Below are 26,440 nucleotides of genomic sequence, written 5' to 3'. Positions count from 1 at the left end.
GGGGCTAATGCAACTGGTGACTTTAAGGTGAAACCAATGCTCATGTACCATTATGAAAGTCCATAATCCTTAAGAATTATGTTCAATCACTCTGCCTGTACTCTATATAAATGGAACAACAAAGCCTGGATGAGAGCACATCTGTATACAACATGGGTTTACTTGAATATTTTAAGCCCATTGTTGAGAACTAATGTTCAGAAAAAAAGATTGCTTTCCAAATATTCCTGCATATTGGCAATGCACCTGGTCACCCAAGAGCGCTAATAAAATGTACAATGAAGTTAATGTTTTCATGCCATGTTATCATAACAAAACATCCATTCTTCAGCCCATGGATGGAGTAGTACTTTTGACTTTTAACTCCTATTTAAGAACTCTGTTTTTCAAAAAGCTACAGTTGCAATAGATAGTGGGTGGATCTGAGCAAAGTAAATTGAAATCCTCCTGGAAAGGATTCACCATTCTAGATACCATTAAGAATATTCATGAATATTCATGGAAAGAGGATATCAACATTAACAGGAGTTTGGAAGAAACTGGCTCCCACCCTTATGGATGACTTTGAGAGGTTCAAGACTTCAGGGGTGGAAGTAACTGCAGATGTGGCAGAAATGACAAGAGAATGAGAATTAGAAATGGAGATGTAACTGAATTGCTACACTCTCCTGAAAAAAATTTAACAAATGAGAAATTCCTTCTTGTGAATGAGCAAAGAAAATGGTTCTTGAGATGGAAGCTATTCTTGGTATGAAGTGAACATTTTGTGGCTTGCTTATGTCAGAAGAATTGTTGTGAGCTTTGTATCCATATCATCAGAGACATGGATGTTGGAGGGACAGCAGGCTGATCTCTTGAGTGCACAGTGACATTCCTTAACCAAGAAGAGTCTCTGTGATGTTCCTTTCTTTCTTTCTTTCTTTCTGTTCATACTGCACAGCTTGAGGGATCTTAGTTCCCCCACCAGGGATTGAACCTGGGCCCTCTGCAGTGAAAGCAAGGAGTCCTAACCACAGCATCTCCAGGGAATTCTCTAAGTGATATTCCTTTAGCACTATATAACTGTTTAGTTCCTTATCAACATTTTTCCTAATGCTTTTAACCTCCATTCAGTTCAGTTCAGTCGCTCAGTTGTGTCTGACTCTTTGTGACCCCATGAATTGCAGCACGCCAGGCCTCCCTGTCCATCACCATCTCCCGGAGTTCACTCAAACTCACGTCCATCAAGTCGTGATGCCATCCAGCCATCTCATCCTCTGTCGTCCCCTTCTCCTCCTGCCCCCAAGCCCTCCCAGCATCAGAGTCTTTTCCAATGAGTCAACTCTTCGCATGAGGTGGCCAAAGTACTGGAGTTTCAGCTTTAGCATCATTCCTTCCAAAGAACACCCAGGGCTGACCTCCTTTAGAATGGACTGGTTGGATCAGTCAGCAGTTAATTCATTCATTTGTTGAAAAAAAAAAAATTTTATTGAGGCTGTGAAATGAAGATTTTTAATTAGTACTATTATTCCTTCTGTATTTATTAGCTGGCATTTTTTTTTTCTGTAAAATAGAGCCATTTGGCTCTACTGAAATATATTTTATACTAGAAAACCAGGGTAAATGTTTAATTCTTCCCCTTTACCAATTTTCACAGTAAGAATTTGGTTTAATAACTTCTTTAGATGGTGGTAAATGAGTTCCTCCTCCCTCCAGTTATATCTTTTTTTAATACACTGGAATTTTTGGTTTTAATATAGTCAATGTGTGCCATTAAACTATAATAATTACTTTTTGATTCCTATATTATCACTATTAGGCCCTTAAGATCCCCTTAGACTTACCTCTATGTCTTTTTGTTATGATTCCATTAATCTTTGAAAGTTTTCCTGGTTTCAAGCCCTACAAAAATGTGACAGGCTTACTTTGTATCCTTCCTGTTTCCTTCCTTCCCTTTGTATCCTTCCTGGTTCCCCCTGGAACCAGGTGTTTCTCCAAGGAATCCTGATCTCTTTTCATGGAAAAGGGTTCTAGAGACCAAAATCAGGATATAAGTTGTTTTATTTTCTTGTTGGTTTAAGGGTGCATTTAAAAAATTAAAATATTTTATACAGCACATTTTAAAATTTCTTTTTATCAGGAGTGTTGTTCTGGGTACTAGTGTGCCATATTGCCAGAAATGAGAATTTCCTTACTGAATATCAGTTGTCAAGCATTTTATTACACAAATATTTAATTATCACATCGGTGAAATATGGTAGGACTCTTATTATCATGCTCATTTTAAAGATGACAAAGTGAGACTGAAAGTAAGTGACGTACCTCAGGTACATGGCAGGGTGGCCTTTGGGACTAGGCGGTTGGACTTGGGAACATGGGCTTGTTACCACCATGCTAGGATGCTATTCAGTTGCTCAGAAGTGTTACTCACAGGGGACTTGGCAGGAAGTATCTTACATGGCATTAATTGCTTGGCAAGAATTTTTTTTTTTTGAGAAGCAAAACTTACAAAATAAGCAGAAACAGGTTAGAAGAAACAGATAAAGATGTTTCTGTAGAATTGGAAATTCATCCAAAATAGCCTTCTTCTCTCAGTATTGCCAACAGAGTTAACTCTTTGGTTATGGCACGTCAAACAATCCTCCTCTGGCTGCTCTCAAAAGTGAACTCACTTGACTCCAGAATGTCTTGTAATAAGAAAAAACGATATATTCAAAAGATTACATGTAAGTTTGATGTTAGTTCTCAAGCATAAAAATATAATGAATACTGTGTATCCTCCACCTATCTCAAGAACTAGGATATTACCAAAAAGTTGTATCTACTTTCCCCTACCTCAATCTCCTACCTCTCATCCTCAGGCCCACCATTTTAAATGGAATATGGCTTTAGTTCTAATGTATATCTGTTTGGGTTTCCCAGGTGACGCTAGTGGTAAAGAACCATCTGCCAATGCAGGAGACATAAGACGTGGGTTGGATCCCTGGGTTGGGAAGAACCCCTGGAGAAGGTCATGACAACCCACTCCAGTATCCTTGCATGGAGAATTCCATGCAGAGAGAAGCCTAAGAGCTACAGTCCATGGGGTCACAAAAAGTCAGACACAACTGAGGCGACTTAGCACTCACATGCATCTGTATCTGTTTAAAAGCCCTATCGTTTGTCTTTGCTTGTTTTGTGCACTGTGTGAATGGCGCATAGCCTTCTGTCACTTACCTCTCCCTTCTCAACATAATATTTATTATTTATCCACAATATGTATAGCAGTGGTTCATTTTCTCTGCCATTATCATGTTGCATTGTGTGGATATGCACAAGTTATTGATTTATTTTCCTGCTGGTGGCCACTTGGGTTGTTGCTAGTTTTTCATTGTTGTCGTTGTTATTGCAGACACTGCTCTGATCTTATATATGCCTCTGGTATACAAATGCCAAGTGAAAACATTTCTTTGGGATGCAGAGTCAGAAATGCCTTTACTGGGTTGGAAGATATGTGAGAGTTCAACTTGTCAAGATGATGCCAAACAATTTTCCAAAGTGGTTGTGCTATTTTACACCTTTACCAGCTATTGATCCACAGCTTGATCTCGTTAAACTTCTGAATTTTGCTAAACTCATAGGTATAGAATCACATCTTGTTGAAATCTTGGTTTGCTTTTTTGTCATTCTTAATGAAATGAGCTTATAGGCCATGAATTTTTCCTCTTCTGTGAAAAGCCTGCTTCTTGCAATTTATTTTTCTATGACTTTTTTTTTTTTTTTTTTTTTTTTGCCTCACTGCATGGCTTGCAGGATCTTAGTTCCCTGGTCAGGGATTGAACCTGGGCCCTCGGCAGTGAAAGTGTGGAGTCCTAACCACTGGACCACCAGGGAATTCCCCATGACCACTTTTAATGGATGCATAATAATTCACCATATGGTTAAAATTAAATTTTAATATTTCTTTTACTATTTCTTCAATAGTTCATCATGATGAATTAAACTGACATGATAATCCTTTCTATACATCCAAGGTATATCTTTCAAATAAGTTCTAAAAGTGGAGCAGGCTGAAGTGGCAGATATCCTCATTTTGAAAAGGATTTGGTACATGCTGACATTATGTTGTGAAATGGTGGCCATCTACATGGAGAGATTTTTCTTTTAAACCCATGAAAAACCCTTTCAGCTTTATGGCTTTTGACAAAGTTGTTTTAAAACTGGAAAAGCTTGAAGGTACAGGGAAGTCCTGGGAAGTGCTGGAAGGGGGTGAAGCTGTGCTGAGGAAGGTAGGGAGCAAGCATGAGTCTGGAGGTGAGAGTGTGGCCCCATCAGACCTGGTCCGGCCAGAGGAGCAGACCACTAGCAGAGGCAGACAGAGACTTGGCCCTGTCCAGTCAAGGGAACTAGTCGTGTGGTCTCTATAAGGCTGTTGTCTTTGGTCTGTCTGATTTGGGAGCTTGCAGGCTAGGGGACAGGCAGTCAGAAATTGAAGATAGATGGAAAGATGGGGAGTGTGGGAGGGCTGAGTCCCACAAGCATAAGTGAGAACTGAACCCATGTGAGTTCTTGTGGCTTCTCACCTGAGCCTTCCTTGTATGTTTGTCAAGGACCTAAACACGACACACACACCTGGCTCAAAGATCAGAGACCCTGAAGGTGGTAGGAGGAGGGTGGAGTATTCACAGGTCCAGCTGCTGCTTCCCAATAAAAAGTGAATCAGGAGATTTGCAACGTGTGTGTGTGTGCTGCTTCCCAACTACAAGGTGAATCAGGAGATTTGCAACATGTGTGTATGTGTGTGTTGTGTGTGTGTAGGCAAGGGTTTGTAGCTGCTGGCATGTAACAGTGTAAAAAGGTGCTTTCTTGTACATTATCCCATCAGCCTTCATAACAGTACTATGAAGTTGAGAGTGCTGTGTCTAATTCACAGGTGAGTCATATGAGATTCTGGAGGCAAAGAGGCTTTCTCATTTTTCCAGGGGGACAGGGAGTTGAGACTGCTTTGGGTCAGCCAGTTTTCATGGATATGACCAAGTGCTCTAGGAGGGTTTTTTGTTTCTCTAGGAATTATAATACCTGCAGTTTCCCTACAGCCTGTGGTTGCTCAAGTTGGCCCTTGCTCTATTAGGGGTAAGAAAGACTGATGAACATATTATAATTTATACTAAAATAGTTTTAATAGACATCTAGACCTTTTTACTTTGTGACTTATTTTGGTAATGTCAGCAATTTAGTAGAAATGTAGATGAAATAGTTTAGCTTTTTTAAGAAAATGGGATAGAAGGGTTAACGTACACTGTATTCATCTTCGATTTCTTTTGATTTTAGTTGACTGGAAGTTTCTTTTACTGAAAATGAGAACGTTTGGCTTATCATTTCCATTCTGGAAAAAAACAAATGTGTGGATGCTGAAAAGAGTTACTTTCTTATTTATATAATTGACATATAACACTATATTAGTTTCAGGTGTACAACATACTGACTCAATATTTGCACATATTGCAAAATGACCACCACAGTAAGTCTAGTAAACAGTGTTTTGAAACATAAAGTCAGTCCTAGTTTCTTCCACTAGTTGATGGTATGGAAAGGGAAGAGAGCTATGCACATTGCATTCTCTAGGAGCAGATACTGCCACACAGTCTGGGTGCAAGGTGATTAAAAAGGATCAACACCTGTAAAAGAAAGGGGCTGGGAAGCAGGGGGCAGCAAGAAAGAACCCACGTGACACAGGCCTGGTGGAGTCTTGGACAATGCCTGGGACTCTCTGGAGCAAACATTGGCCACTGGAGTTGTCTGTCCTGTGTCAGGCCAAGAAGCTGGGCTTTCTACCTACTCTCGAATGTGGGCTGCTTGGGAAGGGTGTGACCTTGGGTGAAGGGGCTTTGGCATCAACATCAAGCTTTGCAGCTGAGCTGCAGCTGCTCCTTGAGGGGATCTGGGTGGTGCTCCTCCATGGCTGGCACAGACCTGTTACAGATTTAAAAAGACTTAAGGAATATTAACCACATGCAGGGGATTCCTGAATCCAAGAAACAACCATAAGAAGATATCTTTGAAACAAGAGGGGAATATAGACTGGGTATCAAATGATAGGATTTGTTATTAATTTTATTGGGTTTGATAATGGTATTATGCTTATGACAGAAAATGTCCTTATCTGTTAGTGACATACCCTGAAGCATTTATGGTGGTATAATAAGACATCTAGAAAAACAATAACAGCAACAGTGGAAGGATTACTGGTGAAACAAAAATAATTGTTGAAAACCATTAAAGTTCCAATGGCTTCCCAGGTGGCTCAGTGGTAAAGAATCCTCCTGCCAATGCAGGAAATGCTGGAGATATGGATTCGATCCCTGGGTCAGGAAGATTCCTTGGAGGAGGAAATGACCACCCATTTCAGTATTCTTGCCTGGGAAATCCCATGGACAGAGGAGCCTGGTGGGCTACAGTCCATAGGGATTGCACAGAGTCAGACATAACTGAGCAACTGAGTGCACACACATTAAAGCTAGATATGGGCTCACGGAGGTATTTTATAGCATTAAAGGCCCCTGAGCTGGACTGGTCTATAGAGAGGCCTGCTGACCTCAAACTCACCTTAAAACAACGCTCAAACAGAGGAAACTACACTACCCTAGGACGAGAAGAAGATGACGTCAGAAGCCGACAGCTTGCCCAAGATGCTGATCTGACTTGTGTGATCATTTATAATGTTTTCTTGATTCCTTGGACTTATGCCTATCAATCAAATGTTTTCTATCATGGATGTGATTCTATGCTAGTTTAAAACTCAATCCAATTGTTGGTTTGTGGCCAGTTACCTGTGCCTAGTACTTCTGGGTTACCTTGGTGGATTTCTGTTCTCTAGGGCTCTGATTGGATACCCCCTAGGAAATTTATTTTAGATGAGTGTTCAGTCCTGTTCTATCTATTCATTATATTACTAGATGGGATCCTCTCACCTGGCCAATTAATAATATCTGCTCTGATGCTGGGCTGCAGTCCATGGGGTCACTGAGGAGCGACTTCACTTTGACTTTTCACTTTCATGCATTGGAGAAGAAAATGGCAACCCACTCCAGTGTTCTTGCCTGGAGAATCCCAGGGACCGGGGGAGCCTGGTGGGCTGCCGTCCATTGGGTCGCACAGAGTCAGACATGACTGAAGCGACTTAGCAGCAGCATGCTTGTATTTAAAATTTTAATCATAACAAAAAGATAACCCCCCCAAGATCATTTACAAAGAAGCAATTTTCTCTTGGTAAAAGAATTATCATATACAGTTGGCATATGTTATTGGGTGTCTCATATTCTAGAGCTAGACAAATGAATCCAGAAAGAAGTCAAATTTGAGTATCATGTTGATCTGCCCTGTTCAGAAACCAAATACCCTGCAATGTCAGCTGAAAACTTTCAGTGGCGTTTGAGGATTTCCTTGTTGAGTGAGGCCAAATGCATAACTGGGAAAGGAGAGACCGAAATAATAGGATGGCAGAAAGGAAAGGAAGACAGAAAATGATTTAATTCTGAGAGTGCCCAGCCACAGTTCTAGGTGCTTTCCACACTTCCTCTCCTTGAATTCTCACAGTACCACCCTATGCTATTGTTCAAGATTTTCCAGGGTATGAGTCTCATTTTGCAAATTAGAGTATTAAGACTCAGAAATGTGGGAGCTCATCCAAGTGCTGGAGTAGGGAATTCCAAGTCAGGCGGTGTCTGGTTTCTAGGTCCTTGCACTGGGCCACTGGGGTTCAGAGCTGTTCACTTCTCAGATTCCTGACATCTGGCAGTGCTGCAGGAGAAGAGGGAGAAAGAGAATGGTTATGTTCTGGGTCTTGGGCAAGTTCCTGGGGTAGGCCACCACATGATGGTCCTTGGTTTTGTGCAGGAAAGAATTCAAGAGTAAAGCAGAAGCAAATTTATTTAGAGAGATACACATCCCACAGGCAGAATGTAGTCTCAGAAGGTGAGAGTGGACTCAGGGTGTGGGGCTGTTTTTTTTTTTTGTTTTTTTTTTGGTGGCATGGGGTGGGGATGCTGTTAGTTTTTATGGATTGGGTAATTTCATAGGGTGGGTTTCCCAGGTGGCTGAATGATAAAGAATCCACCTGCCAAAGCAGGAGATGCAAGAGACCTGGGTTCTATTCCTGGGTTGAGAAGATCCTCTGGAGGAGGAAATCCCCTGGAGCAGCAGCCTCTGCCTTCTAGAAAATGCAAGAAGTACACAACCTCCCTTGTCTACTAGGCTCCTGGCCAGACCTTCCACTGTCTGGCATCATCCTCTCTGCTCATGACACTCCATATTTCCCAAATCTAGAAAAATTAGATGAGAAGACAGAGAAAGATAGTATTCTGAATCCTAATCAGAAAAAGTTGTGAGGTTTCCCTCTTCTCTGGAAGCCTTGTCTGTTTCTTGTTGCCATTGTTTTTTGGCTTTTGCTCCTGACACTGTTTTTCCCTCCAGGCTCTTCAAAAGTTTCAGTTTGGTTTTTTTGTGTGTGGGGGGGGATGGGGGGGGTGTCTCTTTGTATCTTTTGGGTCCAGAGTTTGCCCCAACTCCACATGCACGCAGTTATTTTTAGTCTCACGCAGTTTCTTCTTTTGTTGCTGGAGCAGAGACGTGTACAGGTGCAGGCACTGCCGCAAAGGGTCCCAGGTGTGCCTTACCTTGAGGTATGGGCTCTGAGTGAGGACCGCTGGGGACAACCGGAAAGAGAGAAATCAAGAGGGCAGGTTTCTTCAAATTCTTGCCCATCACTATTTACATACAATGAGAAGGAAGAAGGAACAGAGGGTGTGCACCTGAAGTGAAGGGAGAGTCCATTTCTGCAGATGATGTCAGAAGTATTGCTCAAACCCACTTAGTCTGTATGAAAGCAGGCCCTTCTTGCATCAGAGCGGGGGTCAGGGTTGGGGGGTGAGGGCTCTGGATCTGCCTGGGACGGGGCTCAGGGTTTCAAAGCAAGCTGCAAGGTCTGTGCCTAAGTGGCTCTGCATTTAACTTGATCAACACTGGTTTATTCCCAGGGGCCTCAGTGTCTCATAAGAAGACTTTTTGTTCTTGTTGCTGCTGCTGGCCTGCTGATGACAGCGTTAAGGAATCCAGGGAGGAGACCTTCAATAATAAAGTGACACAACGTGCTTTCAGGTGATTTCTCTGAGCAGTTGTGGGGCTAGGAATTAATCTTTAAAATGCAGGTACGTGGCTTTGAGCATGTGTCGAGAGGGAACCTGCAGAACACTTTGGCATGAGGTTTAGCTAAGTGTAAGTTTTCAGGATGTTTATATGAAAAACTTTCCACTCGGGATACTCTACTGTATCCGTTTTCACTTCATCATAGCAGAGTTTATCCTCCCACACTGCTACTGATTTACTGCTTCCCAGCATTCTTCCAAAAAGCTACTTAGGCACTTTTTGTTGTCCCGTGAGAGGTAAACCCTGAAGCCAAGGCTGGAAGTTCCCAGCAGGAAGTGCTGAGGCCCCACCTTACTCATCTGGGTTTCGCATCTCTTAGAATGTTAGCTCTTTGCTGCCTCCTGTGGGTGTAGGTTTTGTTTCCATCACAGTCCTTTACTGCCCAGACTCACCTGGGGATGAGCAGAAGCGAGATGAAACCCGTTTCAAGTCACAGACCACCTCCTCTGGTTATGGACTTTCGTACATTTTTGGTTTGTGGTTTTCTTTAAGTAGATTGAGGGGAGTCATGTCCCTTTGCTGTTCTGTGGCAAGTCTAAACAGACTGGTCTTAGCTTCCCTCTCCCAGTTTTAGATATCAGAACCCTGGTCTTAGCTTCCCTCTCCCAGTTTTAGATATCAGAACCCCTCCCTTACTCTCTATCTCTGCGTTTTGCCTTCCTCCTCAATTAGTGATGCTGCACTTGCCAGGTGTGGTAACTGGACCAAGGAAGGGGTAGATGAATAAAACGTGGTTCCCTGGTTTCAGCAGCTCACAGTGATCTGGGGGAAACAGAAACGTGAACAGCTCACGGTGAGTGACTCCTTCCTTACCTTCTTTCTGGTCCTCAGGGGGTCCTCCTCCCCTTCTCCCAGGGTGATTGCATCAGTTTTTTGGCCTAGCATGTTCCCGGACTGGTTTTAGTCAAATGTATAGATTATTTAAGAAATGTTAGTCGTCATTATTACTGTCATCATGCCCTGCGTCAAAAGCTTTAATGCTTCTAACTCCCAGAGCTCTTGGTTACCAGTAAAATGTGTGTAGAGAACAGGAACCTTAAGGAAAATGATAAAGTTGCAGCAGAAGCAGATATTTCTGATTTTAGTTTTTCTTATTTTAGTTATTAGTAAAAAAAAAAAAAGCCCCCCATTGGATTAATTTGAAGCAAATCTTAGATATTCTAAAATGTATTTCACACAAAATGTTTATAAATATATATAATATAGATATATAAATCATTATATATATCTGAAAGATGAGGACTCTTTAAAAAGTAACCTCAATACCATTATCACACCTAAAAATGAACAATAATTTCTTAACATTATCAAATATCCAGTCAAATTTCTCTGATTTTATCATCAGCTTTTAATTTTACAGTTGGTGTCTCTGAATCAGGATCTTTTTAAGCCCTTATGTTGAGGTACCTCTTAAATATATTTTTAATATGTATGTTTCCCCTCGTGTTCTTTATTTTTCCTCACAATTTATTTGTTGAAGAAACTGGATTCCTCTCCCAAAAGGGTTTTTGATAGCCTGGATTTTGCTTCCCCTTGATTTTTAACATATTCCTCTATTCTCTATAGTTAGTTAGAGCCAAACGTTTTAGGCCAAGTTTAGGGCAGAAATGCCTCATAAGTGGTGGCATGGACACTTCTATCAGGAGGCACAAAATACTTTGTGATGTGAGCAGCCCTTCATGGCCATTATCTCAACCCATTAGCTTGTTGTTGTTGTTTAGTTGCTAAGTTGTATTCGCCTCTGTGACCCCATGGACTGTAGCCTACCAGGCTTCTCTGTCCGTGGGATTTCCCAGGCAAGAATTCTTGAGTGGGTAGCCATTTCCTTCTCTAGGGGATCTTCCCAACCCAGGGATCGAACCTGCATCTCCTGCATTGGCAGGCAGATTCTTTACTCCTGAGCCACCTGGGAAGAGGTTGCTGAATGGTATTATTTTAGTTCTATCATCTCTTCTTATGGCTTAACTAGAATACTTTTTATTGAAAAGAGAAACTTCTCTCATCAACATTTGGTTACTCTGAAGTGTACTTGTATGGGAAAATAAAAGCTTGATTCTTTTATTAACAATTTTTAAAGAATTTAAATACTGTGAAAATATATAAATCCTCATAGAGAGAAGTTATGGCCCTCCCTATCTAACTTTTTCCTCCTTCCTTTGGTTCCTCTGACATCTAGAATTTCTCTCCTTCATAGTTCCTCTTTTTCATCCAACTTTGAAGGGATTTGGGAAAGAACTGCAGGCTTATTCACACTAAAGTATAAATGACCAATAACTTAGTGTGACTATTTCAGAGAGATTTTTTATTGAACTTGTATCAAAGTCTTAAATTTAGAGAAATGAAATGACGCTTCTTGGATAAGAATAGCATTTGTATGCACTAAATATTGTGTCTGCTGCTCTGGTAAATACTTACATATGTTGTAAGGTGTTCATGTCCCCTCCCCCATTTTACAGATGTAAATAACAAGGCTCAGGTTGTTTAGCCTCAGCTGAAAAGTGGCAGAGGTGAAAATAAAACCTGAGTTGTGTGGCTGCAAAGCCAGAGTATTGAACCTGCCTTTTCAGGAATGAAATTGAACAGGACGAGGGGAGGGTTTAAGGAAGATGAGGGCTTCTTAAGATCAAAATCCGCGATATGAAGGAGCCAAGTCACTCACTGTGTTAGTGTGTAAGGCAGAGCCTGGCAGTCACCCACAAAACCAAAGATTTCTCCCCTCAGGAATGTTAACGTGGGGTTGCTTCTCTGCAGTTGCAGCAGCAGTAATGATGCCTGCCCCACTTCCCGAGGGTCCCATTTACTTTTTCAGCTTCTCCTCCATCTTGTTCACTTGGTCCAGCCCCAACACGAAAAGTGGCCCTTTTCCTGTTCCTCAAACATGCCAAGTTCCTTTCGGTCTCTAGGATTTGCTGGTTATGGACCAGGGCTCTTGGCCTCCTTAATCAATAGAAATTGATTACAGGCATGACAAGAAATTCAAGCAAGGCTTCACTGTACCCCTGCTGCAGCAGACGGCCTTGCTTGTACGCGTCTCCCCGAGGGGGGACAAGCTTGTTCCTTATATGGGGTGAGGCTCAGATTGTGTCCAGGGGTCGGGCTGGAGGGGTGGCTTGGGTGTTTTGCCCATCCCTTAGGTGCTGTTGTGTGCAGGGGGCATGCTCAGTACCCTGCTTTTGCTTCCAGCACTGGTTTTTTTTTGTTTTGTTTTGTTTTGTTTTGCTACAGACTCTTCAGAAGTGGCAGTTGGGGTTTTTGGTCCCTTTGTCTCTTTTGGGTTCAGAATTTGCCCCAACTGCTAGTTAGTTTTAGTCCCATATAGTTTCTCTGTATTTTGTTGCTGGAGAAGAGATGTGTCCAGGTCCAAGCACTGCAGCAAAGGGTGCCAGGTCCCAGCCTATCTCACATCTACTGTTCTTTCCCTGGATCTTTCTTCTTCACGTTTAGTCTTAGCTTGAATGTCAGTCTTGCAGAGACTGACATCCTCTCTAAAGAAGAGACCATCCTCTCTAAAGAAGCCACTCCCTAGCCCCCAGTCACTCTCTCTTTCCCAGTTCTCAGGGTCTTTTCTAGCTCTTATTACCACTGAAAAATACCTCCCCTCTTTGGCTTCTGGAATGTATGGAGAACATGGCCAGTTTTGTCCATGACTGGGACTCTGGAGCCCACCACGTGGTAGGCACTCAAGAAGCCTTTGTTGAACAAATGAGTCAGTTCAGGCATCCTTTGCTCATTGCCTCCTACGTGGAGGCCTTCCTAGCCCAAATCCATCACCACTGGTTCCAATTAATCACCAGAACTGCCGCAGCTGTTATAATCTACTCTTCCATCTAGAAAGTCAAAGGTTTCTGCCTTTTTTATTTAAAACCATAGCTTAACACAAACAGCCAGATTTATTTAGTTATGAATTAGGCTGAGGTCCAAGATGATTCATATTTTAAGTGAAACCTGTTTGCTCGAGCTAGTCTGTTTCCTCTGACAAATTGTTCTGGGAAAAGGACAGAGGTGGGGGAACATGTTTTTAGGCCACATTTTATAGCATAGCCATCTCACTCTTCAGTTTTGAGATGTGGGATCTATCTTAGCTGGGGCTGCTATAACAAAATACCTAGACCGGTGGCTTAAGTAATAGACATTTATTTCTCATAGTTCTGGAGGCTAAAAATCCAAGATCAAGGTTCCAGCAAATTCAGTTCTGGTGCCAGCTGTCTTCTTGTGGTGTCCTCATAAAGCAGAGAGAAGGAGCTCTGGAGTCTTCTTATAAGGTAGGAAACCCCATCATGGGGGTTCCACACTCATGACCTCAACTTAAGCTTTTTACCTCTCAGAGATCTCACCTCCAGATACAGTCATATTGGGTGTTAGGACTTCAGTGTATGAACGTTGCAGGGACATAAACATTCAGTTCATAATAGCCTCTCTCAGATTCTTTTTGATGGAAACCTTGAGTGCTTCTCGGTGAAAGAAAACTATGACAGATGGAAGCACCTCAGACATTCTCCCAAAGTTGGTTGGTGAAAGCTCTTGATGGTCTACGAAACTAAATTGGAAATGGATGAGTTTGCTCAGAGTTAACCAGTGGCTTGGGAGACAGTTCACAGGGCAGTACCAAGTATAGTCCTAGCTTCATCTGTATCAATCACCTGGTGGGATGGGGCGGGAGAAGGTGTTTAAATACTGCTAACTAAACCACAATCAGAGCTGCTGGTTCAGTATGTTCTGGGGGTGGGGCCTGCAGGCTACATTTTGACAAGTACTCAGGTGTAGCCTACTTGCCATTAAGTTCAAGAACCGCTGTCATTAAGAAAGGACTTCCCAGGTGGTGCTAGTGGTAAAGAACCCGCCTGCCAACGCAGGAGATGTAAGAGACTCTGGTTCAATCCCTGGGTTGGGAAGATCCCCTGGAAGAGGGCATGGCAACCCACTCCAGTATTCTTGCCTGGAGAATCCTATGGACAGAAGAGCCCAGTGTGCTACAGTCCATGGAGTCACATAGAATTGGACATGACTGAAGCTCACACATGTCGTTAAGAAGTGAGATTGGACTTGACCACAGCCTGCTTATCCTGAGGAACCTGAGGTAAGTTGCCTCAATCACATTGCCATTTCACACTGTGGTTTTTGTTTCTGGCCTGCTTACTTTCTACAGTTAGTCCTGTATGTATGAACCTTCAAGTTGCGAACTTTTAAAGATTAGTTCATGTGTCTGGGAACTTCCCTGGTGGCTCAGATGGTAAAGAGTCTGCCTACAATGCGGGAGACCCAGGTTCAATCCCTGGGTCGGGAAGATCCCCTGGAGAAGGAACTGGCAACCCACTCCAGTATTCTTGCCTGGAAGATCCCATGGATGGAGGAACCAGGTAGCCTACAGTCCATTGCGCTGCAAAGAGTCGGATGCGACTGAGCAACTTCACTTTCACTTTAATAGGTCTGGCTTCCATTGTCACGTATGTGAATCCTCTGCAAGCGGTGGTACTTTTGTATACTTTATAAAGTATACTGTATGGAGCACAGTACAGCGCTATATAGCCAATTGTGTTAGGTAGGTACCTAGTCTAACATTGTTGGACTTCAGAGCAGATTGGGCTGACTAACGTGCTCTCGGAATGGAACTCGTTCTTGTGTAGGGGGATTACTATATTGCACAGGGGTGTGAAAAGTGAGACTTCCTGACCAACCAAAGGTATATCTCCAAACATTGCTGGAGGCTTCCCCTGGTCAGGAACCTCCTTTGCTTTTTTAGATGCTGCCTCTCTATTGTTACGGAGAAAAGGCATAGTTTATCTTTACCTTGATGTAAACATTGTTTAATATTCAAAATAATAGTTGGCCTCATACAACTCTCTCCTGTGTTGGCTCTTCTATGGGTCTTTCTCTGAAAGATTTTCCCCCTAACACTAATTTTTCTTTTTTCCCCCTTGTTGTCTGAATCCACATTTTTCAGGAACAAATTCAAGTTTGTTTTCATCCACTTAAGTCCCCTCTACCTCAGGCCTTTTTCCGCCCTTGAATTCCCAAAATAGATGTACCATAGGCTTTAGTACTTAATTGCATTCTCCTGTGGAATCAATTAGAAGACAGAGCCTGAAGCTGCTTTTGAGAGCTTGGTAAACACCTGAGGGCAGGTTGATTGGGTCCTTAGGTGAAAATTGCAGAACGATTGCATTGGATGCAGGTGGGTTCGGTATAATCTCCCCAGCTCGAAGGAGCAAAGTTCAAGAGGAAACATTACAAAGTTTCTGGTTTATATTGATAAATATTTAGAGAATGGATTTTTGGCAGATGTAGACTTATTAGTATACCTAATATGTTTAAAAAGCAGGTCTTACCTAGGAGCATAAATCTTTATGCTTGTATTTCCTCAAGTTTAGTAGTGAGGTAGTACCAAATTTGTATTTACGAAATAGTGCTTTTTAGATGTAAATGAGGCAGGGCTTTTCAGAAAACTTTAGAAAGAAATTGAAAAAGAGTTTCTGTGTCATAGATAAGGTTATATAAATTTTCTTGTTCCATCCTAAAAAGGTTTAAACGGTTTTCTGCAAAAAATCTGTCCAGATACGTTTCTTTGGCTCTAATGAAAATGAGATCTAAGTTTCACCCTGTGTTTAATGTTGCTGGGCTGACTAGAGAGAGAATTTACTCATAACTACTTAGCGCAGCACATTTTTTAAAAATTTAATTTTGATTGGAGTATAGTTGATTTACAATGTTGTGTTGCTGGTAACTACTTTGAATGCAAAATGTGCCTTTTTATGTGGCCATTTCTTGTGACTGCCTTCACTCAGGGAAGGAGGAGAGAAGGAAACTGAGAAACAAAGTTAGCATCCTAAAAGTTTGATGCTTTTCTGTTCCAGGTTGTAAACGGTAGCTCTCTAGTCACTACTTAAGGGTCTCAAAGAGATGATAATAGATTCTGCTGCTGCTGCTAAGTCGCTTCAGTCATGTCCAACTCTGTGCGACCCCAGAGATGGCAGCCCACCAGGCTCCCCTGTCCCTGGGATTCTGTAGGCAAGAACACTGGAGTGGGTTGCCATTTCCTTCTCCAATGCATGAAAGTGAAAAGTGAAAGTGAAGTCATTCAGTCACGTCCGACTCTTTGTGACCCCATGGACTGCAGCCCACCAGGTTCCTCCATTCATGGGATTTTCCAGGCAAGAGTACTGGAGTGGGGTGCCCCCTCTCTAAAACAGGAGCTGCTCTGTTCTCCTGTCTATATGGATCACCATGTCATTACTCTGGTAAGAGAAATAGGCTGGAAAGTGTTCCTTACCCTTATCTTAGCACCCCTTGCACCCTCCCCCCGCTCCTCCCCTCCCCGCCCAGGAATCTGGCTTCTTGTGTGTGCATCCATCATTCTGGAAAATCTCTTGGAGGCCTTGCCAGCCCTGTGCGCATGGACATTTCCTTCAAGAGCCAGCAGGGGTCAGCCGGAACACTGGCTGCTCTGGCCACTTCTCTTGCCAAGACCGGGACGGCACAAGGAGGCGCTTGTTGGTTCCCTGAGCTGAGACAAAGCCCTTGCTAAGTCTTCGGAGATGTTTTACGTGCCTTCTACCTTTTGGCACTGCCCTCCACTTTGTACCACGTATCCCTAAGCCTTCACCCTTCCCTGGGTTCAGTACCCTTTCCCATCAGCATCTAAGCCAACACCATAAACCATCTCTCTCCCCCTCTGGAATGGAGCTGTTCTATTTTAAATTCGAAGTTCTACAGTCACTAATTTTACAGTTGTATCCGAGTGAGTATGCTATGGCTTCTCTCTTGCCATTCACTGACATTGACGTTAGTGGTGGGGAAGTCCAGCTTGTGGCCTGGAGGGAGGGAAGACCTGGGGGTGAGAAAGGTGCAGAGGAGAGAACTGCTGGAACCATCCCATGACCTGCCAAAGGGCTTCGCTGTCCTCGTCTGAAGAGAGCGAAGATCCCACGTGCCTCAGGGACCAAGCTCCTGTCCTTGCATTTGTACTGATGGGATAGCTGGTCACCATGACCTGCCCCAAGGGTTGTACATTCTGAGAACTATCTGTCTTTCAGGACCAGCTACATAATTTGTGGAGTCCAGTGCAAGATAAAAATATAGGTCCCCTTGTTCAAAGACTATTAAGAACTTCAAATCCGTGATCACAGAGCATTGAACCAAGCACAAGGCTGCTCTGAGCATGGAGCCCTCTGTGACCGGCCTGCAGGTCACATACCCGTGATGTCGTCTCTGCCCCAAACATACGAAGGAAAAGCTCTTCCTTGTCCTGACCCAGGAGATCTGTGTGAGGGCATCCCACATCTGACTTCTCTCCCGTCCCCAGGAACCAGGGTCCTGGAGAGTGAGAGAGATACATGGGGGAAAGTGTATGAGATCTTACTCTGCAAATACTGGACATACACTGTTTTAGGCTCTGGAGATTCTGCAGTAAACAAGTCCTTGTCCTCATGGGGCTTGAAATCTAACTGGGGAGGACAGCAGTCAACAAACAGGCAAACACCCGCACGTAATGTGTTGGATACTGACGAGCACCTTGGAGAGAAGGAAAGCAGGGCAAGCAGGGAGGATGGGATCAGCGTGAAGGGATGGTGTCTGAGAGGGGCTATTTGAGTAAAGGCCTGGAGGGAGGGAGTCACGCAGGTACTTGAGAAGGGGAACATTCAGGCAGAGGGTCTGCCAAGTGCAGAGGCCCTGAGGCCTGTCAGATTTGAGGAAGAACAAGAGGGCAGCTTGGCCGGTATGGCTGCTGGGGGTTTGGAGGCTGTGCAGTTGGAAAAGGGAGTTGCACTAAAGACTCTGGATTTTACTCTGGATCAGATGGAAGCTTTGGGTGTTTACAGCAAAGCTGGGTCATCATCTGACTTAGGTTAAATCAGGGGTCCCCGGCCTCCAGGATCTGATGCCTGATGATCTGAGGTGGAACTGATGTAATAATGATAGAAATAGAGTGCATAATAAATCTCCTCCCTGCTCGTTTCTTCCATGAAAATCAGTCCCTGGTGCTGAAAAGGCTGGGGGCTGCTGGGTTAAAGGGCTCCCTCTGTACTCCGTTGAGAAGAGATTGTGGGGACAGAAGAGTGATGACCAGTGTGGAGGTTCTTGCGGTAATAACCCAGGTGGCTCTGACCAAAAGCTGCTCCTGGTGGAGGTGATGAAAAATGGCCAGATTCTAGAAATATTGTAATCTTAAAAGGACAAGGGGCCGGGTTGGACTTGTTTATCACTTTAATCCTACTGCCAGACAGATGGTCTGGCCCATGTAGGTGCCCAACAAATATATGTTTAATGAGTTAATACAATTTAACACAATTTCTTATAATAGCGTTGTAAGATATATTTAAAGAATGAAAAGAGGCAGGAAGCCTTGCTAGTATTTTAGAATTTTTTTATCCCCACTGTGCTTCAATGAAGTCTTCAAAAATGTTAAAGGTCAGTTCAGATGAAATAAATTACATGTCTCAAGGTGATATAGCCTGTCTCCCTGAACATGCTTTTAAAATTGACAGTATGATTATTTTTAGTGTGTGGTCCGTAGGTGACACTGTATTCTTGTCAGGGCTTCCTCTCCACCAGGTCATGTGTGCAAGGCCGCTAAGGTAGAGTGTTTTGTTTTCATAAGAGCTGTTTTTTATTCTGTTTTTTCTTTAAAAACTTTATTTTATATTGGAGCATACTTAATTAACAATGTTGTGTTAGTTTCGGGTGAACAGTGAAGGGACTCAGTCCTACATATTAATGTATTCATTCTCCCAAATTCCCTCCTCATCCAGACTGCCACGTAACATTAAGTGGAGTTCCCTGTGCTCTACAGTAGGACCTTGTTATTCATTTTAAATATAGCAGTGTGTACATGTGGATTCCAAACTCCCTAACTCACTCTCTCTTCACCCTTCTCTCTGGTAAGAAGGTTGAGTGTTAAATGCAATTTTAACTGAACTTTATACTTGGTCTATAGATAATTAGATTAGCTTCTCCAACAATTTGGTAAGATTCTCTTGAAATTATATGTACAAGACAAACATTTGAAAATGTCATTCTTCCTTAATGGAATACTTAGATATTATATAAAGGATCAAAAATCCATCTCAATGTTGGAAATACAGCAGTGCTCACATGCTACACCTTCACTGCTTGATGGCAATTTAAGTCTTTTCCCATGTGATTCTGGTATATGTATGTATTTCATATATATGGGCATGCTAAGTCACCTCAGTCATGTCTGACTCTTTGTGACCCTATGGACAGTAGCCTGCCGGGTTACTCTGTCCATGGGATTCTCCAAGCAAGAATACTGGAGTGGGTTGCCATGCCCTCCTCTAGGGGATTTTTCCAACCCAGGGATGGAATCTTCATCTCTTACGTCTCCTTCATTGGCAGGCGGGTTCTTTACCACTGGTGCCACCTGGGAAGACCCACATGTATATATTTTGAGGGGGCTGTTATTTGTTAAGACCACATAAAGTATCATTAAATTTATTTTCCATTTTGAATTTGTGCAGGGAGGTGGAAGTACAGAAAGGGATGGTGTAGGGAAGGGATATTCAGGGGAAGATGAGGCTGCAGTAAAACTTAGGAAACTGTGGGGTATCATGGGAAATTCTATGAGCACTTTTCAGATGGCAAGTTTCCTCCAGCTGTGGGCCTTCTAAGCTGCTGGGCCATCTTTCTCCACCCAGAAAGCTTGCTGAGGCCATACCACCCTGCAAGACTGCTTCCCCTGGGGCTGTGAAGCTGATTGGTTCTTCTTATCCAGTGCCCACCTTCCTGCCATGGGAGTTGGTCATTCCAGATGAAACCTGGCTAAAGTCAGACATTCTGAGATTCCTGTCTTGTTAGACTTGAAGAGTCAGATGATGAAAGATTCCAGTGGACCCATGGCTTTCCTCGGAGTCGGGCATCCCCCTCCAAGATGGCTGGTGTCCCCTGGAGAGTCCCCGGGTGTTAGTGGAGCTGTGGGCCTCCAAGGATGGAACCATGTTCTTCACAGCCTACCATGTGCCAGGCATATGCCTTGATGTGTCCCTCCTCTGGACTCATTTGTAGTCTGATTTTCCTCTTCTTGTACTGTTTGTGTTCGTTTCTTGCCTAAGTTTCCCACAATCCAGGGCTAGACAGCATCCTATCTTTTCATCCCCCCACCCTATTATTAACATACTTTTTGCTGTCTTATGGGTGACAAACTGGCTCTAAGAACTTCTAGGCCTCATGTCCTCATTCAAGGCAAACAGAGGGGGCTGCTCCAGCTATGCCTGTTTCTTTCATCAGAGAAGTGGGCTTTACCATCAGCTCCCAGTGGACTTCCCCTATCACTGTTTCACCACTTCAAACTAAAAGTAATACTGGGAAAATGAGGGTCTGGCTTTGGGAAGAAGAGGTTTGGGAATGGCTCCTGACTTAAGTAAAAGTCATTCAGTCATGTCTGACTCTTTGTGACCCCTGGACTGTATCCTGTCAGGCTCCTCTGTCCATGGGATTCTCCAGGCAAGAATACTGGAGTGGGTTGTCATTCCCTTCTCCAGGGGATCTTCCTGACCCAGGGATGGAATCTTCATCTCTTACGTCTCCTTCATTGGCAGGCGGGTTCTTTACCACTGGTGCCACCTGGGAAGACCCACATGTATATATTTTGAGGGGGCTGTTATTTGTTAAGACCACATAAAGTATCATTAAATTTATTTTCCATTTTGAATTTGTGCAGGGAGGTGGAAGTACAGAAAGGGATGGTGTAGGGAAGGGATATTCAGGGGAAGATGAGGCTGCAGTAAAACTTAGGAAACTGTGGGGTATCATGGGAAATTCTATGAGCACTTTTCAGATGGCAAGTTTCCTCCAGCTGTGGGCCTTCTAAGCTGCTGGGCCATCTTTCTCCACCCAGAAAGCTTGCTGAGGCCATACCACCCTGCAAGACTGCTTCCCCTGGGGCTGTGAAGCTGATTGGTTCTTCTTATCCAGTGCCCACCTTCCTGCCATGGGAGTTGGTCATTCCAGATGAAACCTGGCTAAAGTCAGACATTCTGAGATTCCTGTCTTGTTAGACTTGAAGAGTCAGATGATGAAAGATTCCAGTGGACCCATGGCTTTCCTCGGAGTCGGGCATCCCCCTCCAAGATGGCTGGTGTCCCCTGGAGAGTCCCCGGGTGTTAGTGGAGCTGTGGGCCTCCAAGGATGGAACCATGTTCTTCACAGCCTACCATGTGCCAGGCATATGCCTTGATGTGTCCCTCCTCTGGACTCATTTGTAGTCTGATTTTCCTCTTCTTGTACTGTTTGTGTTCGTTTCTTGCCTAAGTTTCCCACAATCCAGGGCTAGACAGCATCCTATCTTTTCATCCCCCCACCCTATTATTAACATACTTTTTGCTATCTTATGGGTGACAAACTGGCTCTAAGAACTTCTAGGCCTCATGTCCTCATTCAAGGCAAACAGAGGGGGCTGCTCCAGCTATGCCTGTTTCTTTCATCAGAGAAGTGGGCTTTACCATCAGCTCCCAGTGGACTTCCCCTATCACTGTTTCACCACTTCAAACTAAAAGTAATACTGGGAAAATGAGGGTCTGGCTTTGGGAAGAAGAGGTTTGGGAATGGCTCCTGACTTAAGTAAAAGTCATTCAGTCATGTCTGACTCTTTGTGACCCCTGGACTGTATCCTGTCAGGCTCCTCTGTCCATGGGATTCTCCAGGCAAGAATACTGGAGTGGGTTGTCATTCCCTTCTCCAGGGGATCTTCCTGACCCAGGGATCAAACCCAGGTCTCCTTCATTGCAGGCAGATTCTTTACCATTTGAGCCACTGGGAAGCCTATATACCTACCTATGATAAAGTTTAATTTATGAATGAGGCATATTTCAGAGATTAGTAACAGTAATGGATAATAAAATGGAGCAGTTATAACAATATACTGTAATAAAACTTGTGATATGGTCTCTTTCTCTGTGTCTCAAAATGTCTTATTGTACTATATTCACCCTTCTTGTGATGATGTGAGGTGAATAAATGTCTATATGATAAGATGAAATAAGGTGAATGATGTATTGTGATCTATGTGCGTGCTAAGTCACTTCAGTTGTGTCTGACTCATTGTGACCCCATGGACTGTATCCCGCCAGACTCCTCTGTGCATGGGATTCTCCAGGCAAGAATACTGGAGTGGGTTGCCATGCCCTTCTCCAGGGGATCTTCTTGATCCAGGAATGGAACCTGGGTCTCCTGCATTGCGGACAGATTCTTTACCCTCTGAGCCACTAGGGCTTCTGACTTAGCCAACTGCAAACATCTGCCCCAGGGGCCACTCTCTCCAGTTGGAGCATGTTCTTCTACACAAGCTGCCATAACATGTGAAAATTCATGTCATTTCATCGCATCCACTCGCTCTCGGGCTACCATCTCCCTCCTGTCTCTGTCGCTGCCTTTAACTGCAGCATCAGCGACTCCTGGCTTTAGCGTTAGTTGCTTGACCTCGATCACCTGTTCACGCCTGGCTCCTCCCTCACCTACTGCTCTCAGGTCACCCACAGGAGAGCCAGTGCTGGGCAGACGTCACTCAAGCTTGCCTCTTCCTCCTCCTGCACGCCTGCGTGTGAGTCTTGGAAGTCTGTCTCGTCTGTCACTGTCATTGGAATCACTGGATTCATCCTGTGCTCCTGCGTCTCTTTAACCTCCATCACACAAAGGTCCCTGAATCCTGTTCATCTTGTTTTGAAAATAACTCTCACCTCACCTTCTCGTTTCCCTTTGCATAGACCTGGTTCCCCTTCAGGGCTTCCCTGGTGGCTCAGCAGTAAAGAATCTGCCTGCCAGTGCAGGAGACACAGGAGGCTTGGGTTCGACTCCTGGGTTTTGAACATCCCCTGGGGTAGGAAATGTCAACCCAGTCCAGTATTCTTGCCTGGGAAATCCCGAGGACAGAGGAGCCTGGAGGGCTACAGTTCTTAGTGTCAGAGTCGGACATGACTGAGCATGAACACAAGCATGAGTTCCCCTTCAGTTCCTGATTTCCTCACTCCACTTCAGTCCGCCCTCCAAACTGCCACAGTTATCCTTCTGTAACTTGATTGTTCGCCCTTGACTAAAAGGCATTCATGGTTCCTTATTGTTTGAAGCATGGCATTTGAATTGCATCCTGCCCAACCCGTCGCTTTAATCATGTTTGCTTGGTGTTCTTGCCCTCCTGATTCAAGGTCTCCCATTTTCCAGACAGATCTCAGGGCTTTGCTGTGTTGGGAACGCTCGTCCTGCCTTTCTCCCTCAGTGACCTCCTCCTTGTCCTATGGACCCAGGTCAAAAATAACCTCTCCAGGGTGGTTTCTCGCAAACGGATGCATGCAGCTGCCTTTTCCCCTCTTATACTGTTGGTATCACATTTGTGACATGTTTTTCACCTTCACATCCATCTCCTCTAAGAACCAGCCTGTGATGTAGCTTCACATCTTTAATAGCTGTTGCAGGGCTTGGCATCATAGCAGGTGCTCTGAAGATGTTTGTTAAACAAGTATTTTTTAACTCCTGTGGGATAGCAATAGACGAGGTTTTCTGAATGTTGTACATTTGGTACATGTGTGGTCAGTATGAATCCTAAAAGTTCAGTTAAGAAAACTTCAGAGAACAAGTGTTTACTGCAGTGGAGAGTTTTCAGCTTCCAGGATTGGAGGTGGTGTGTGTGTGTGGTTGGTGTTTTTAGAACAAGGCAATGGTTCAGCCCCGTGGGAGCAGATTGCATGAGACAGACACCCAGAACGGGGGAGATAATGCCAGCCAATCTGTCAGGTTTCATCATCTGCTGGTCTTGGGCTGGGAAGCTTCCTAATGTACGCCTCTCAAACCTAACATCTTGGGAGGGACTGCCTTCAATTTTCATCTTCTGCAGGTTGCTTATACAACCCACCTAAAAGTAATATTTTAAGAAAGCTTATTATTTATTTCAATTTGAGTAAGTAAATCTTGGTGTATTGGATTTAGGAAGCATGGATTCTGATCATATCTGCCCTGGTAAGGAAATGTACCCGGCATGGAGAAGAGGCAGATCTCTTTTATAGATTACTTCTTAGTCAGCCAAGAAATAACATTTTTTTCTTTTAATTTCACACAGCTAAAATTGCAATTATATAATTGTGAAAAAGCAGTTTGGGGAGTAGTTCATTTAAGACTCAGGGATAGAGGGAGCTGTGGATCCCTCCCCCCCCCCTCCAAAATTGGTGATTTTATTTTATTTTATCTGGGAAACCTACTTGCTCGTGGGTGTGTGCATTGGCAGATAAAGCGTGTGGGTTGGTGAGTTGTTTGTATATACTTACATGACTGTAGGTGAGTGAGAGAGTGTGTGTGTATAGATCAGAAATTACAATACAACCTCTTAAATTTAGAAAAATTGTGAAATGACATAACTCATGAATACACACCCATCATATGTAAACATATATACTGCCTTTCTGTACTGTTAGTATACAGATAGGTCTCCTTTAACAAATACATAATATTTGAAACACATTATGTTTTAAGTGAGTTAGATGTCTTTCCTGAACACTGTTTATGTTATTAATTTTCTTTGCAGTGCTCCCTTTTCAAACATGTTACAAAAGTAATCTTCAATCAAGGTTTAATTACTGTTATTTTCAAAGCAGTTGGATCTGAAATAATGAGGCTTTACTGATATTTTCCTATTTTTTAGCCATAGAAGTTAATGATAGTTCTTTCCATCAAGTTGAAACGAAGCAGAAGATAAGCAGTATAAATAATCATGTCTTAGGTACTTTCCTAGAAAATATTTCATCTTCTGGTCAAACTGGAAAAATAAGCAATTGGTAATTCCTAATGAGTTGGTACTATTCAGGACTTTTTTGAGGTGACCTTCCATTTTTGAGATAAATTCTGATGGGATTAAGTAGATCATCTCTTCTGCATTCCATATATGTCTTTGTGTGAGAAACAACAAGATGGTTCTAAGTGGGTAACTTGGCAGGAACACTGGCAATAGATGATTTTATGGGAGACAGTGTGTGGGATAAGAGTGAGCTTAGCCTTAAACGTGGAAATCTGGCCTCTTTGGACCGAACACCAAGAAAGAACAGTGTGCATTTCCCCATATTGTTGTTCCAAAGGTGTGGCAACAATATCAAAAGCAAAAATCCATTGCTGGAGCAATGTACCTCAAGTTGAAGCCTTCAAGCATGGCTTTCAGGTAATGAATTAAGTCTGATTTCGTACAAGGGAAGGCTTAATAGCTGGTAGGTGACCTTTTATTATTATTTTTTCTTTCACTTAAAAGATTAAGCTGTATTCAGGGCAGAGTTGGAGAGAGAACAAAGAGTCAGTAAGTTAGCAGCACAGTCTATTGAGTCATGAGAAAATAAAGGCTTGTGCACACACAGAACAGCTCTGCTCGGCTTACACACAAGTCTGTGCCTTAAATGCCAAAGGTGCCATCACTTCTTCCCTCTCTCTTTTTCTCATTTTCTCATTGATGTTTTCCTATCCTTTCAGTAGGTAAAACTTCCTTGTCTTTCCCCCCTGAAACTGCTGCAAATATTACCTATGGCCTCCACTTTGCTAAATCTAAAGCTCAACTCTCTGCTTTGGTCTAACTTGACCTTTCAGCAGAGTTGACATACTTGATGACTCTCTTCTAGCAAACACTTCCTTCTCTTGACTCCCAGGCCCTCACAACTCCTTGGTTTCCCTCTGACTTCACTCGTGGGTCACTCTTTCCCAGATGCTTGCTGCTTCATTTTCTCTTCGTGGATGCGCCCAGGGCTCAGACCCTACAGCGCCTGTTCTTCTCAACTTGATTCCCTTTCCTGGAAACCTCATCTGGTCTCATGTGCTCATAGCTCCCATGTGGACGTCTCTGGCCCACGTCCCTGAATTCCAGACCCATGCAGTCACTCATCTCTTTTGTGTGTCTACACTTCAATCATCACCTGTCTAAATGCAGACTCTGGATCTGGCCTTCAAGTCTGCTTTCCTTGGAGTTATTTGTATCAATCAAGGACAACTTCATTCTTCCAAGTGCAGGAAACATCCCTGACTCCTCCCTTTCCCTCACATTCTACCTCTAAGCCTTCGAGAAATCATGAGACCCAGGTCTTATTACACTTCTCACCACCTCACTGTTACCCTTCTAGTCTGACCCACTGGTGCCCCTTGCGTGGGTTATTGCAGCTGCCTTGTAACTGGTCTCCAGGCTTCTGCCCACTTCTCAGTTGGCTCAGAGAGTGACTGGCGTGAGGTTGTTTGGTACATCGGTCAGGTCACGTCACTTCTCGGCTCCAAACCCTCAGCGACTCCCAGTTTCCCTTAAAGGCTAAAG

The 26,440-nt window shown here is 43.5% G+C and overlaps 2 long non-coding RNA genes and 1 other non-coding gene across 7 annotated transcripts; 1 reads left to right on the top strand and 2 right to left on the bottom strand.

Moving 5' to 3' along the window:
* Positions 1-3,779: 3,779 nt before the first annotated feature.
* TRNAE-UUC lies at positions 3,780-3,852 on the bottom strand. Its single transcript has one exon. It is a non-coding gene; the product is annotated as a tRNA-Glu (tRNA).
* A 3,301-nt stretch (positions 3,853-7,153) lies between these two features.
* Positions 7,154-13,163, bottom strand: LOC123329470. The gene is made up of 3 exons (XR_006640038.1): positions 11,822-13,163; positions 9,555-9,924; positions 7,154-7,758 (listed from the first exon to the last, which is right to left on the bottom strand). It is a non-coding gene; the product is annotated as an uncharacterized LOC123329470 (long non-coding RNA).
* On the top strand, positions 8,769-23,557 carry LOC112579090. Of its 5 annotated transcripts, none has more exons than XR_006544938.2 (5): positions 8,769-9,398; positions 9,835-9,955; positions 13,309-13,424; positions 14,105-14,239; positions 22,642-23,557. It is a non-coding gene; the product is annotated as an uncharacterized LOC112579090 (long non-coding RNA). The 5 variants fall into 5 exon arrangements; XR_006544936.2 differs by lacking the exon at positions 22,642-23,557 and adding an exon at positions 19,815-20,652; XR_006544937.2 differs by lacking the exon at positions 22,642-23,557 and adding an exon at positions 17,193-19,194.
* The last annotated feature ends 2,883 nt before the right edge of the window (positions 23,558-26,440 follow it).

The sequence above is a fragment of the Bubalus bubalis genome, chromosome 15 (genome assembly GCF_019923935.1).
Source record: "Bubalus bubalis isolate 160015118507 breed Murrah chromosome 15, NDDB_SH_1, whole genome shotgun sequence".
In the NCBI taxonomy this organism is placed as follows: domain Eukaryota; kingdom Metazoa; phylum Chordata; class Mammalia; order Artiodactyla; family Bovidae; genus Bubalus; species Bubalus bubalis.
This window is presented reverse-complemented; position numbering and strand designations above follow the sequence as displayed.